Raw genomic sequence first — 6,231 nt, 5'->3', positions numbered from 1 at the left:
TGTTGCAAGAAAACTTTCTCCTTGGTGGCCTTTTGGGAAGAGATATTTTGTAATTAAATTATACTTGTATTAATACAATAAAAACAGTTAATTGACGCGAGATGTTGATCATTGTAGTTAATATCATTTAAGCTATAAAATTCCATTTATTTGAACTACAAACAAATCTAATTCTTAAAAATAAAATAAACTTTCTCCGGTTTCTAGGAATTAAACTTTGATTAAACGTGATACTCCTAATTGGGTCGTTTGAACCAGAGACGTCGAACCTTAAATGCTTTTATCCTAAATTTTTTAGTCAAATCGTTTGAAGTACATCTAACGATAAGTCTATTAGTTGGACCTGGTATAAAGATGTTTTACTTATTCGTCATTTAGAGAGTTTTTATTAGTTTGTTTTGGGTACATTAGTGATTTTCATCGGGAGACGATTAAGTAAATATTTACTTATAACACGATATTGAACAAACATATCATCTATCTCTAATGGAAAAGTTTTTTCTCTTCAGAATTTCTCATACTAAGGCCTCCTTAAAAATTTCATATTTGACGCGGGTAATGAGTTGGGTGACTTTCAAAATGCTTTCTTTTTCAAACGCTTCTGGGCATAGCTCTGCCGCCGTATTCTGCAGGCTTAGCCTTCCGCGCCCACTTGAATTCTCTTCGCTCATTGGTCCATAGAGAACTGGATTCTGGCTTTTGATTGGCGGCTTAGGTTTCGAGCCGAAATTGGATTCTGGGCTGAGATTGGATGTTCACGCAAGCAAAGAAAGATAGTGGTTCAGTTCAGTTCGCTTTTCAATTGACACGGAACGTACGGTGTAATGTCAGCATTTTGTGTCGGTTATCGTCAAAGGTTAGTGCAATAACCTTTAACCTCTATGTTTAGGTTCTTTACGCCATCTATTTTGTGAACCTTCAAATTGCAGACTATTTTCCCCAATTCCCACATGTTTAGTGTCAGTGTACTGTATCTCGGTAACATGACTCTGGAATGGAAGTTTATTCAAGTATTTATTGTGTAACGATAGTGTACTTTATGGTAGACGAAGTATAATTTTACATTTTAATAATATAACTTCACAATCTTTACTAAAATATAGCATTGTAACAGGGGTTAATTCTGGTCGTCCAAAATCTTGTAGCAGAGGTGTTTTATCATTGAAAGGGGCGTGTGTAGCTGAACCATGCAAGACTATCTAAGATATATTGTGCGCAATACACTGGTTAAGCTTTGGAGAGCCTATTTGTCTTTATGAAAGAGAGATTCCAATGCACAGAAATTGAAGACGTAACTGTTCTGAAATACCATTCCAGTTCACGGGTAGAGTGTATCATGTCACCAAGTAATAAGCTGAGAAAAACTAGCGTAAAAACGCTGCTGTAGGTTGAAGAAGCCTAAAACAATAGATTTTCGGTTATAATTCCCGGGTTTAATCGGCATTTCTAATTTCTGTTAGTCCTGAATGAGTACTTATTGTTGGTATCGAGTACCTCGATCGAATATCAATACAAGTACTTGTACCAATAATAAGTCATACATATCGTGAAGATTACCAATTACATGAATGACATTCGACATATAAATGCTCGAACGAAAGGACACCATTAAGACTTCACCCTGTTTCGATAGTGTCGCACACTCTATGGTATAACCTTGAATGAAACTTACCTTATTGATTGCGATAAACTTATTTTGGCTTTTCAACTAACGATTTAACTGACGTTGTAGCTTCTCCAGTTTCACATATAAAGACGACACACTTCTATATTAGGCAAACTTACACTCTACTATCATTTAAATCTAAGATCTGCCTAAATGGTCAATTAGGCAAACGAAAAAGTCGAAACAGGAAGTTTCTTGTAATATGTCGGCTTCAATCAGTTTTATTCATACTTTCTACCAAAAATCTAATTTAAAATTATAATAAATTTATACAGAACGATATTTTAGAACATATAGCTTTATTTTGACCAGTTTATGAAGAAACGTTGTCGCTACTCTCATGACAAGAGAGCAAATTTTTGCCGTTGTCATATAATTGCTTATTTTTAACATTTTACATCCAAATGTACCTTCAAACATTGTCTCTTATCTTTTACACAAGCAGGCTAATGTTACTTCATTTGAGGTGACATTAAGTAGCAGAGACGGGTTTCTGTTCTCCTGGTGTAAATGGTATGATTCCTCCATATGTCCAAATCCTGTATAATAAGATCAAAATTTTGTGTAGCCTTACAAATTTATTAAATTTTTGTAATATTTTCGAAATAAAGTGGTAAATACATGGTATTTGATGTTAATTATAACAATTTCAAGTTTGTATTATAGATTAAACCGTGGACGTCATCAATATTGACTGTAGTAGCCCATTCGTGTGACACTGTCTATTAAACCACTGTTTTATCCCAAATCTTTAGCACAACAAAAACTCATTCAAATTTATATTGTTAGACACTTCAGTAACCATATTTACCAGTTGAACGTACTGCAACATTTACTTTTAAACCCATCTATCATAATTACTTTCTTTGATTATATCACACGTAAAGTCAATGGTACCCTATAGGGCTGTGACACTTTTGAAAGTTTATACTGAATGACATTTTTGTCTCATTACCCTTGAGTGAACCCACTTCAGCATAGCAGTAGGATGTTATTATATATTATAATTAATATTATATATTATATTAATTATATTATTATTATGAGAATTGAATGGCTTTAATTGTGGACAGTTGGCTCATTCGATGCTCATGTTATCTACTAACAACGCAGAACGATAATTTAAGTCACATAAATCTTGCATTACACCTAAGCCTTGGTTGAAGTAATTTTCGATCACGAGCTGAAACGCTTTACACTAGAAATTTACGTTTACTTTTAGTTAACAATATTGGTACAAATAATTTGCAATAAATTAAATAAAAACATACCCGTCCAATGCGACGATAAGTAAATCGCCCTCCTTCAAATAGGCATCCTTACTTCGCAAATATTAACCGTACTACTCCCCAAGTCACCATTAACAATGATGAAGTGTAGTCTGCTACGTTCAGCGTCAGAAACTAAAGCAAAAGCACCGGTGAGTTAACCGGTTTATGACGCTGAACGATCTACCCGTCGAAAAACCGTATTTCAAATTTGGTGGACATCCGCCATTCAATTTCGTCTTGAAAGTCGAAACCTAAGCCGCCAATAAGAAGCCAGAATCCAGTTCCTTTACGGACCAATGAGCGACGAGAATCCAAGTGAGCGCGGAAGGCTAAGCCTGCAGAATACGGCGGCTGAATTTTCTGTGGTTTTTTTAACAAGGTGAAAGTTATCTTATCGGTATTTGGATAGGCAAAAAAACATTTGAAAAACAAGCAAGGAACGCTATGTGTACTTCCCAAACTGATAACGAGAGAGTTAAGATTACTTACTCACGTGATTGACGTCACTCCTTCGTTGCTCACTCGATAATGCGACGCCATTTTCCCATTTTGGAGAGATACTCTGAAATGGGAAGGATGCATTTCATGAAAACTTAGTATAAAAATTCATAGGATGGAACTTGGGAAGAGGTGCGGACCTCTCTGAGAGGCCTTAATGCGCTTTCCGAGTAGAAATCCTTGTTAGTTATGTTATATTTATGTAAAAAGCAGTAAATGATTACTATTTGAAATTACCTCTGCATCTTGGCCTAGGCTTAGCTGGAAATATGAGCCTAATTAATTCGTAAACACGGGTAATTTTGGACGCCATGAAAAAATGTGAGCGCTTTCCTAATGGGAAAAAATTAAATATTTCAATTAATATCAAACTAAGGAGTGGGTGATAAAATATTTTCCATAAAAGAATAATGATTCATAGAATTTTCCTGGTGAGATTTTATTAATGGCGTAGTGTTTGAAGGATATTGCAACTAAGGAATATTTTGAGTAGCTTTTTCATGAAAATTATTAAAGACAATGATCAGAATTCCTAAGTCATTATTAATTTAGTGGGAAGTGTGGACCTGTCGAGGGCTTCCGTTGTGCTTGGTATTTCAATCGAGTTTGGGGGGGGGGGGGGGCTGATTGAACGGCCTTAGCTTGGATGAAAATATATTGCGCCTTGAATTGTCTGTCAATGATGTGTTGAACCATAGTTATATGGAAGATCACTAAGCTTTTATTTTCACAAAAATGAACTTAATATGTTTGGGCCTAAGGCTCGGTGTAATACAAAGAAATACTTATTACTCTTTGTAGTCACTTTGAGGCTTACAAGTGGTCAGAATATGATTAGATTGCCTATGTACTAATGGTAAGAATCGCCTGGGAAAAATGAATAATTAAAGATTGGTGACATCCTATTCGCTGTGTGCTGTATTTCGGTGGGATATGCATAATTTGGTTTTTTACTTCTACTTCTTTTGCAAGCACTTTTTATAAAATCGGGAGTACACTGTTTGAAGCCAAAAGAAATCTCAAATGAGTAAAACCATTGTCAGGGTGATATGAGGAGACTTAGAAGTTGGATAGGTGGTGTACAGGGTCTGCTCAGCTAAAATGATCAGCCTGCCAGGCTGTCTCTTGCACAACAAGGATGGCCATTCTCGCTTATTAGAATTGTATCCTTGTCGTATACTTGACTGACGTCATTGATGATACGGGTTTGCACACGCATAGCTTGACGAAGTCTTAATCACACGCAAAACTTACATACTGAGTTAATTTCTTGGACTTACCCTCCAATTCCTTTAAATAACCCGAACGAAATTACCTTTTAAATATAACTAAAAAAATACTCGACTGGAGTTCAAACTGATGAATCCCTGATATAAGTTCTGGCGGGTACTGGGGTGGGTACCAATCTTGGAAATTACGTTAATTTCTTTTAATAATTGTGGTCCTTGTAGATATATTTAACTGTTGTAACTTTATTTCTCTAATTAATAATTATAAATATAACACGAACTGATTAATTTAAAGAGGTTTTCACAAGATAACTATTCTCGGCGGAGTTACATTCAAGATTAAAATTAATAAATTAGTTTTCTTACACAGTCTAATCTAACAGCAGACGATTCTAACATCACATGGGGGCTAAGCATATTACATTAGATAAGATTATTTACAAGTCTATTATTCGTCTATTTTCAACATTCCCCCTTTGACTTAGACAATCCTTATCCAGTTAACTTCATTTAGATACAAAATTCTAGAAATTTTCTCTTAGGTAATATTTTGGTAAATAGGTCTGCAATATTATCGTCCGTTCTTACATAAGTAATATTAAATAGTCCATTAGTTAAACAATCTCGAACAAAATGGTATTTTATATCTATGTGTTTCGTACGATTGTTTTCAATGTCACTCCGGGAAAAATACACAGCTGCTTGATTGTCGCACTTGACTTCCGGTGTAACAATATTTAGGCTCTCCATATGAATGTCCAGAAAGAGTTCTTGAATGATCGGTGCAATCCAGGATACTTCCTTTGCGGTGTCTGCCAAAGCGATATATTCTGATTCCATCGTTGACAACGCTATGCATGACTGCTTGACGGATTGCCACATCACGGGATTATTTCCAATGGTTAAAAGAAATCCGCTAGTCGATTTGCGATCATCTAAATCTGATGCCCATGACGCGTCAGCGTAGGCAACAAGTTGGATCTCACTCGTTCTATGATAATTAATGCTATATATGCTAGTGTCTATGACGTATCGCAAAACCGATTGTAAATAGTCCCAATGTTTACTAGTAGGTGACGAGGAAAAACGTGCCAGACTTGACACGACAAACGTTATATCCGGTCTAGTCCGTTGCGATATATATAAGAGAATTCCTATGAGTTTCCTATATGGACACTCCGCTCCTCCTTCCGCTTCGCCATCATGTCTTGTTAAGCGGATTCCTACTGGTAAAGGTGTCTCCATCTTTTTCGCGTGTGGTGTAATGTTGAACTCTTTCTTGATACGTTCTATATATCTTCGTTGGTGGATAATCGCTTCCCCTGGTCTCGGAAATTCAAATTCAACGCCCAGAAAATATCGTAAGTCTCCAAGATTAGTGATATCAAAAACATCTTGTAGTTGCGCTAAGACAGTCATCTTAACCTCGGTTGATTTTGTGATTAGTATGATGTCATCCACATATACGATCATTATAACTTTCCTTTCGAATGTATATATATACAGTTACATCCATATAGCCGAGTGTATCCGAGCTTCTTTAACGTCGAGTCCAATTCCGAGTACC

The 6,231-nt window shown here is 35.8% G+C and overlaps 1 long non-coding RNA gene across 2 annotated transcripts; it reads right to left on the bottom strand.

Moving 5' to 3' along the window:
- Positions 1-1,948: 1,948 nt before the first annotated feature.
- Positions 1,949-3,291, bottom strand: LOC149584088 (uncharacterized). Of its 2 annotated transcripts, none has more exons than XR_016380278.1 (4): positions 2,938-3,291; positions 2,478-2,864; positions 2,288-2,415; positions 1,949-2,205 (listed from the first exon to the last, which is right to left on the bottom strand). It is a non-coding gene; the product is annotated as an uncharacterized LOC149584088 (long non-coding RNA). The 2 variants fall into 2 exon arrangements; XR_016380279.1 differs by having other exon boundaries at positions 2,288-2,384.
- Positions 3,292-6,231: the final 2,940 nt, after the last annotated feature.

The sequence above is a fragment of the Phalangium opilio genome, unplaced genomic scaffold (genome assembly GCF_054372755.1).
Source record: "Phalangium opilio isolate 3A_F unplaced genomic scaffold, DU_Popi_V2 ptg001170l_1, whole genome shotgun sequence".
In the NCBI taxonomy this organism is placed as follows: Eukaryota; Metazoa; Arthropoda; class Arachnida; order Opiliones; family Phalangiidae; genus Phalangium; species Phalangium opilio.
Note: the sequence above shows the minus strand (reverse complement) of the source record. Positions and strands in the feature narration are given on the sequence as shown.